Source organism: Brachyhypopomus gauderio, chromosome 2, assembly GCF_052324685.1.
Source record: "Brachyhypopomus gauderio isolate BG-103 chromosome 2, BGAUD_0.2, whole genome shotgun sequence".
NCBI lineage: Eukaryota > Metazoa > Chordata > Actinopteri > Gymnotiformes > Hypopomidae > Brachyhypopomus > Brachyhypopomus gauderio.
The window spans coordinates 4,174,579-4,184,578 of record NC_135212.1 but is presented as its reverse complement, the minus strand read 5'-3'; positions in this window follow the sequence as shown (position 1 = coordinate 4,184,578).

Here is a 10,000-nt window from a genome sequence, read left to right as displayed (position 1 = left end):
GAGTGGCCGGGTCACCACTTGATTTGCATAAACATGCGTGTAATAATTGAAATGTACTGTGTGTGTGTGTACACACACAGTACGTTTTCAATTATTTCATACATGGTTATGCAGATCAAGTCATTAGGAAGGTGCAGCCTGTTTCCCTTCTTAGGCGGGGCCATGGAAAAGGGGCGGAGTGAGGGGTGGAGTGAGGGACAGGTGGAGTGGGGGACAGGCGGAGTGAGGGACAGGTGGAGTGAGGGACAGGCGGAGTGAGGGACAGGTGGAGTGAGGGACAGGCGGAGTGAGGGACAGGTGGAGTGAGGGACAGGTGGAGTGGGGGACAGGCGAAGTGAGGGACAGGCGGAGTGGGGGACAGGCGGAGTGAGGGACAGGTGGAGTGAGGGACAGGTGGAGTGAGGGACAGGCGGAGTGAGGGACAGGTAGGGACAGGCGGAGTGAGGGACAGGCGGAGTGAGGGACAGGCGGAGTGGGGGACAGGTGAAGTGAGGGACAGGCGGAGTGAGGGACAGGCGGAGTGAGGGACAGGTGGAGTGAGGGACAGGCGGAGTGAGGGACAGGTGAAGTGAGGGACAGGTGGAGTGGGGGACAGGCGGAGTGGGGGACAGGTGGAGTGAGGGACAGGTGGAGTGAGGGACAGGCGGAGTGAGGGACAGGTGAAGTGAGGGACAGGTGGAGAAGTTGAAGAGAAGCCAGAGAGGAGAGGAGAGAGACCAAGCAGGCCGGAGGTATTAGAGATCGGCTATTTAGGATCCTTCTAAGCGAGTGGCGACCTGTGGATCTCGCACTGCTGTGTGAAAGACTTATATCACTGGTCTGCTCCCTGTGGCCTGTGGCTAAATGAGCGTGTGTGAGAGCGTGTGAGAGCGTGTGTGAGCGTGTGAGTGCGTGCGTGGGCAGTCCATGCAGCGGTGCGGCCACTGCTGCTGTTCTTAGCGTCCAATTATTGCGACGTGCGTCTTTCTCAGTTTGGAACTGAGCTACTTTCTGATGTGGCTCGCACAGCCGCGCAAGCTTTGAACCTCCCGCCTCTTTTTCTTTCTCTGTCTCTCTCTCTCTCTCTGTCTCTTTCTTTCTCTAAGTCTCTCATCTTCCCTGCACTCTTCCTCTCCAGATTGCCCTGACTGGTTACTGAAATGACAATCAGCTTGAAATTCCTCCTCTTGTAGAGATACGACTCCCCTCCTCTCCTTCTCGTGACTGCTGTTCCACACACACACACACACACACACACACACACACACACACACACACACACACACACACACACACACACACACCATCCAGAAACCCAGTCATATGCATGTAAGTGCACATGTGTGCATTCACAGCTACGAACATCTCCTGCAGCAGCATCTGTCTGTCTTCCTGTGAATCTTAAATGGTACTGTGAGATACCCTCTGCCACTTTCTCCAGGCTTCCCTTAGTCTCACTGTTCTCCAGAGCCCAGCTTTCAGTGAAAACCATCTAGCAGAAGCTCTGATTTCACCAGTGCTGCGATATTGCTCCTTGTGAGCACTCTGCAGCGACTTTCACAGACATAAAACTCGCTGATGTGAACCATGAAAGTCTCAATGTAATGTAATTATGGACTGGATTAATTATGCAATTGAATTATTGCTGAATAAATAATCTGTAACACATCAAAGCATTAAAATACGTGTGATGACCCATCCTGAGGCTTCCTGGAGGGAGAACTGGAGATAATACCCTGACTAGGCTTGGTGGGGCTATTAAAGATCTAAAGTGCTCAATGACTGAGTAAAAGAACATCAAATCTGAATAGGTTTGGGGTTTGGGGGTTAATAAATAATTGAAAGAGATACTAGAAAATGTTAATAAAGATCCAATCAAAGGGTGAGTATGACAGGCAATATAGTCTTAATAAAAGATGAACGTAATGATTTGTAACATCAAAAAGATTAGAAATAGTACTTGGTGCATATTAATATATGGCATAGCATAACAATAATAATCTGAAGGAGCTTTGAGAAGTCCAAACCATTTGTTTGCTAGAACTCCTGTGTTCACAATAGAAGTAAACACGAAGTTCAGTAATAAATAAATGATTAAATGGGTAGCATACAGCTGTGCGAGGATGAAATGTGTGCAAAATCAGATTCCATGCGCACAGGTTTCCAGCATGTGTCACTGTGAAGGTCTCCCATTTGTTCATGGACTTTGATGGTAGAGGCCAGCTGAGATGGTCTGGAGTTGAGCACAAGGACCAGAGACCAAGGACCCTGTAGCCACTGAAGTTTCAGAGCTCCTCTGGTTTTTATTCTTGTGGAATAGAATGCTAGATGATCTTATTATGCATTTGATACCCATTATGATGGGAAGTATGTACTTGAAAATCATTACTGCACAATATTTCACAGGATGACCGTTTTTTTGTGTGTCTTCTTCAGTCATACTTTCAATCATAGCCAATTCTCACCCATCAAGTGTCCCACAATGGCTGCCAAACAGGGAGGAAGTGCAACAAAGCCGGTAGCCCGCCTCCAAATCTTTCCGAGCTGAAGCTCACACAGCATCAGGGGGCATAGTAGCACACACATAGGATTCAGCCCCTTCTGACGCGTGAATTCGCGCACGCGATTGGCCAGTCTCGCTCTAAGTGACAGCAGACGGGGAGTGCATCATCCCTCCCTTACCGAGAACACAGCTCTCTCACTCCCAGACACAGATGGCTGTGACATCATCAGGGATCAAACTCGCAGTCTCCCGATGATACGGCGAACACTTCTGTTGCACCACGCCGGATCTCGGGATGATCGTTTTGGGCCGGTTCCATTCTGACGCAATGCACCGAGGTGAAAGACACGTCCGTGTCCTTGCGCATGCAACGCCGCTCCTTGTTCCCGATGCCCTCTCACGGTACTGATCCGGCATCTTGAGGTTCGCAGGAAGGCACATCGATGGCTTAACTGTCCTTTCTTTGCCTTTCTTTGCTTTCTTTCCTTTTCTTTGACAGCTGAGGGGAGCAGAGGCATCTGGCAGATCAAGGGATTAATACCTGGATAAACCACAAAGGTGCGGGTGGGCAGGGATTTACTTTGAAGACCCGTAATGCTGCCCGAGCAGCGCGATTCTGCTGCTGCTTGGGCCGGGCCGGGCCGGGCCGGGTTGGGCCGGGCTGATAGTGCCTGGCCACTTTAGCACTTTGGCTTCTGCTCTTCGGCACTCCTGTTTTATTAGTACCTGTGTGCGATTTTGATATCTGTGTTTTCCCCCTTCAGGCCAGACCCACATTGTCAAACAGGAATATGTGATAATGGTGTCACTGAGCAAGTGTGGTTTCCTTGTCAAGCAGCTGTCTGTTGTCACGTGAGCTCGGCTGCCGAAGTGGAGCAGGTGTGATGAAGTGTTCGACTGAAAACCTCCTCCGGCTAGGACTGCCAACCTTGGCACCAGCCAGCTGTCAATCATCGGTGGCACAATGGAGATTAGGCTCTTGAGGCGGGTGGGAGTGGGTGGGAGTGGCTGGGTTTGGGGGGGGGGGGGGGGGGGGGGGTTAGGGTATTGGGGGTCAGGATTAGTGTAAACACCCAACAAGTAGAAAGTAGGCGTTATCCCATCATCCAGGTTTCCCATTTGTAACCTTCTTGATACCCATAACCCCATCTTGAACCAGCCCTTAGTACAAGTACACATCACCCTTACAAATGACACTCACGAGGACGCAAAAAAGGCAACATTTCAAGTGCAAGAGCTGTAATGTAAAGAGTAGCTCCTACAAAGTGCAGCCCCTGGGGTTATTGCCCCCCCCCCCCCCCCCCCCCCCCCCCCCCCACACACACACACACACACACACACACACACACACACACACTTGTGCCAAACCTCCTCGCAGCTGCACAGATGGCGCTGCACAAGTGTATCCAGATCCAGCTCCCCCTGTACATGGAAACCCAACAATCAAGTGCACAAACCCTTTGGTAGTCAATCCCAGTAGTGGGATAGTGTGAATTACATAACGGTTACATATCTGAAGCAAAGGAAATACACCGTTTTTGTTGAGGAAGAATTGCATTTCACCAATACAAATTCAAAGCCACATTTTTTCTCAATAGAAAAGGAGAATTCTGAACTTTTTTTTTTATTATCTGAAATTATGTTACGAACTAACAGTGTTCAGTCTTGAATGTAACCCCCTGTTAGCTGACTGTTAGTGGGCTAGTCCAGTGTGCTTTTTACACCTACCTAATCCTGGACCTCCATACGTTGTTTGCCATTGATCGGGAGTCACTAACTGTAATTAACTGTCAGCATTATCCAGCTTCTCGCCCTCCAGATATGGATCTGTTAGTACGGTGTGCTAAATCACTCAGTTAAAATGAGCGGTAAGCACTCTTTCTAGCTACTGACTCACTGTTAATAGGATATAGATAGGGTCAGATGTACAAACATGCACATACCCACTGCTTACTGAGTATGAGTATGGATCAGTCTGTCAGTTGGAGATGTCTTGGACAGCTGTGTGTGGTTAAATGGCTTTTGAATGGAGAATAGGTGGAAAAAAAATTTCTGTCTAGTCCAATGCAAAGGTCACATCACTTATGTCTTTCTTTTGACGTCTGTGCTGCTAAAGCTGTCAGATTTAATCATGGCCCTTAAACCAGTTGTGTCATATCTTTTCCTGGATATAGACTGGATATAGACTTTCATGTGTGGGTCCTTAGATGGCCTGTCTGTTTTCAAAAGACAGAATATCATGAATATCATATCATATATCATTAATATCATTAAAGCTCCCCAGAACGCAGCAACTTCGACCTTTCCGCAAACAGCCATCACTGCAGCATAAAAAATAAATAATTCCTTTCAGCCTAGAGCAGAAATGCACCAGATTGGGCTGAAACAGTTCCGCGGATAGAGTTTACAAATCGCGTTAATCCACTGGCAGCTATTCAGCTAAAGCGTCCGGCTTTCCTGCTCCGACAACGCCGCCGAGAGCTCGGAACGAGTGAGCGACGATTTATGCCAGCCGTGTTGATAATCCTTGTCCGATCCACTTTTAGACCTCATTCTGAATGTGTCGCGTGGGATATCCTTCACAGTGATGTCTACTGTCTAACAAGCCCGCTGACACTGTTAGACTGCCACAGATCATCCCCCGCCTCTGACAAGAATGACGATCGAAAATTTCACCGAAGTCACCTATTTGAGGATGCCCAGTGTGTTGGCCGAGGTCCCTACTGAGGCGTACTGGTGGAGCGTAATGTAAACATAAATCGAGCTGAACTGTGGCCCTGTTATCTCCGTCTCTGGCAGATTCACTCACCGCCCCTGCACTACGGTCATGCATCTAAAGTGATGCCACGCGGGTTTTGGCGTGCAGTCACATGGTGTGTGGCGGGATGTGTTAGGGATATCTGTTCGCTCCTGGGAGTTCTGCAGACCGAGCAGAGACCAGCGGGGAGGGGGGGGGGGGGGGCACACACTCGTGACTGGATCCTTATCACAGTGCTGCTGAGTTTGTGTTTGAATGTCACTTAAGTTGTGCTGACTTTGTCACACGGGACTCAGTTACCTGTAGAATGTTCAAATTCTAGAACTGCGACAAAATATCGTTAATAAATAATTTACAAATGCAAACAAAATAGGGAAGGTTAATTCGCTTGCACTGCGGCCATGGATATTCTGAAAGCACTTGCTTTCCTGCTTGTCTTGCCTGTTGGGAACTAAATACTTAAGCTGTATTTTGAGATTACTCAAAACATAGAAGTTTGTGGAAGGAAGATTGCAGCCATCAAATGAAAATGGGTCGTTGTATGCCAACTCACCTAGACCTCCCAGTTCATGTCATGGGATTTCTTGATAAAAATCATGTGAAAAATTAATGAGACCCTACAAAATCTTATAGCTCTTCGACAAATATATTTTAGCTATGAATTTTTAAAGGTTGGTCCTCAGAGATAAATTTGCAGTACTTTGTATGTGTATTCTGAGCCTCAACATTGCCATTTTGTTCCCTGAATTGGGTTGAAATTTATGCTGAATGTCCAAGAAACCCAAAGTGTAATTTGCAACATGTATTCAGGTAAATACTTGTTCTTGAAAGTTTTCCACGGAAATAGAAATTTGCAGAGTTAATCAGGAATGAGATTGGGTCCGGATCCGGACCGTGGTCCGCCTGTTAGTGACCTCTGATTTAGCTGATATGTTCCGAATATTTAATTAAATCTCTCAGTTCATCATCGTGCAGTTAATAGCGTTTCAGACTTTCGCAATTAATGTATTCTTTGCAAAGAAATGGCTACAAGTTGGCTTATTAAGCTCGTTTAAATTGATTAATTCATCTGTAGCACATATGAATATCTTGGATTAAGGCTAGTAATTGTGCTTGTTTGGCAGCTCTTCAAAGAATATTGGCTTTGAATAGAAGACATAATTTAAGAAGACAACAATAATCCACGAAGCCATGTCCGCCTGAGTACAGAATTTTGCCCTTAGCCCCACAATGCAGTTACTGGCAGCCCTCCGATTTTATGCCACAGGTGGGTTTCTGCAGACTGTTGGTGATGCCCACGGACTAAGCAAAGCTGACGTATCTAAATGTGTGCATGCTGTTACTAAAGCATTGCTTCGCCATGCAGCAATATATATAACATTTCCAAGGACTAGTGATGCATTACATGAAACCAAAATTGGTTTTTATGCAATTGTAAACATTCCTGGAGTTGTTGGTGCAGTGGATGGCACTCTGATCCCCATACACACTCCCAGCCTTTTGAGCCCGATCTATATCTGCTGTAAAGGCTTCTCTGCTTTGAATATACAAGTAATACACAACCACCAAGGCCTCTTTATGGGCATTGTGGCCAAGTGGACTGGGAGTACTCATGACTCCTTCATCTGGACCAATTCTGGAGTCTGTCAGATTCAGTGTTGGGTAAGTTACTTTAAAAAAGTAATTCGTTACAGTTACAACTTACCTTGTTTAAAATGTAATTGTAGTGTAACTTTTCTGATTACTTTTGAAAAGTAATGTAACTAATTACTTTTGGATTACTTTTTGATTACTTTAAGGTTTAAATGAGTATTGACCCATGATCAACATTTAATTTTTGAGAACTGACAGTGTGAAACTTAAGAGTACTACAGCTGAGAGGGAATTGCTGACAGGCAATCACAGGAGGTCCACAAGAAGAGATGCCTGCACCAGGCATGTAAGATTCTCAGACTACTGTCATCGGGCCATGCTCTTTTCTGCTCCTCCCCCAGGCTCTACCATTTTCACAGTTTGCAGACTAACACAAGCAGGTTCAGAAACCACTTCTTTCCCACAGCGGTCACCTTATTGAACTCTTCCCAAAGATCATTCTTTCCTTCTCTATCCATACCTTACCATCCACACAAAATCTGTTAAGTGTTTCTCTTCAATCCATGTCTGTATAGCCCTATCTACAGTGGTATAGGATAATCTGTATATTATCTGTATGATTCCATCTGTATTTATCACATATATTTTTCTTTGCCCTGTGCATTGTACTGCCATAACTACATTACACACACATGCGTTTCCCTAGGTAATTTATCTACTCTGCACATATCTATTAACCATCTTTACTTACACTAGCTGTAACTAACTACATTGTATCTCTAAATACTGCATTCTATACAATCTGCACGTGTTGCACTTGATTAGATACCAAACTGTATTTCATTACTTCATACAAATTTCATTTAAATGTATTGCTTGTCGAACGGTAGGTCTAAGATAGGTCCAGTGCTACCAATTGGGTAGGCTAGGTCGTGTCATAGACATCGACAAACGTTTTTCCAACACCAAACAGTCATAAATATTCATTCGATACCGTCTGTCATTGTCTATAATAGTCATGTATGATTCCAACGAATGCCTGTTTAGGACTTTAAACAGCTAATTTGGTTAGCCTGTAAAAGCTAGCATGCTAAAGGACAAACACATTCAAGTGAATGGTAGTAGCTAGCCCAGCAGGTAGCTAACTATGGAAACCACTGTGTGTGTGTGTGTGTGTGTGTGTGTGTGTGTGTGTGTGTGTGTGTGGCTCGCTTACAACCTCAATACTGAGGAGGGTACGGCTCGAGAAAAGAGACCACCTCCCCGTGGCTGCGTGTGCGTGGCTGCCTGGCCATGGCATAAACGCGTTCCTGATCTCGCGCATGCTCGTTCGTGTGCAAAACGATGGCCGACGCCAGCGTTTAGTGTAAGTTAAAATACCTCGTTTTTGTAGACAAACGAATCTTACATTCTAGTCTTGTATTGGCAGTGTATATGTTCATAAAGTTACTTTATGGAGAGGAAAACATTTAAGAATAGCCTGTTAAGTTCTCTGCATTGTAAACTTCGCATGGGAACAATGAACAATGCTTGACAAATTGGGAATACCAATCAACTGTAGATTGAACAGTGTTTAAAGAGGGGAAGCCATGCGGCTTTTGCAAAAATAAAGTTCTAAATGGAAATATTTTGTTTGTGTGTTTTCATGTATTTCTACCTGAATTTTATCTGCAAAACATTAAGTTTAATGTGCATTGAAGTTTTCAAATCCTTTGCAAACATCCTTATAATGCCATGTAGGATGTTTCGTAAATACAAAGAGTGAAGGTATAAGTAGTATATGTAGTTATTTATGTAGAAACGGTAAATTTGCATTTATTACTTTTATTTAGAAATTCCTATCACGCGAGACTATAACGGAACTTCACCAGCGCGGTGCAGCCAGGATGAGAGAGCCATGGTGAGAGAGTCTCCCAGTCTCGCGCCGTATACTATTGGAGGAACTGGTTGCCTTCTAGGGTTGCCAGTTTATCTCGGTTTTCCTTCTTTTTAATAATCGGTCCCGGCAAAAAAAAATAAATCATTTAATGTCCCGGTTTTCACTAAGTTAGTTCAAACGACTATTTAGACTGTTTTTGCACACTTTAAATCCGTCTTTTTTTCTCGCTGTGTCCATTTTACGTTCGCCACCCCCGTCAACAATTTACGTTCGCGTATGACACTGTCCTTGTTTTTTGTCAGACCTAGGTGGCAACCCTTCTGATCGGAAATAAACCTCCAAACTCCGAAATTTACACAAAGGCTTGGCATTATCACAAATAGTTGCCGATGGTGGCACATGATTCACATTTATTGACAACACGAAAACAAAACAAATGCTCCCTAAATGTCCAGTGCTTGAAGGCGTCTGTCATTATTGCTGCTTGAGCTGAAACTGAACCGCGCGCTTGCTGCTCCTGCACAGAAACAAGCGGGAAACGGCGATATAGGGCGCAAAGCAATAAAAATATCATTAAATATTTTGCAAAGGTTTTTGTTTATATTTTAAAAATGTAACTAAAATTGTAATTCTTAATTTTTCCAGAAGTAACTGTAACTGAATTACATATTTTCTCATTGTAACTGTAACGAATTACAGTTACACTTTTTTTGTAATTAAATTACGTAACGTCGTTACATGTAATTCGTGCATTGGATGGTGGACATGTACTAGCTGACAGTGGGTATCCACTCTGAAGTTATATACTCCTGTATCAAATCCCCTGGTGTCCCTTCAGTAGCTGTGGGGCCCAGTATCCCCAGTGCCTTCTCCTCCTCAACAGTAAGGGGACAGTGCAGGTGCAGAGGCGGAGTCAACAAAGAACTACTTAGAACTCGTTCGTAAAGTGGGAGACTAAGAAGGCTTTTGGGAAACACTCGTAAATTTGGCGTTCTTAAAGTTATGTCGTTCTTAAAGTTGTTCATAAGTTTCTAATATCGTATATAATATAGTTCCCTGTCAGCCCCCAACTCAAATTAACAAGTTACAGCTTGAACGTAAATGAATACAGCTAAGCGCATCTTTCACATCATCATCAACTACAATCAGAAAACTATGAAGCAAGTCCGGGCTAATCCCGCTTGAAGCTTGGATTACAGAATGGATTTCAACATACCCAGGAGTATATATATATATATATAAGAGTATATATATATATATATATATAAGAAATGGTGCGGTGCAATCC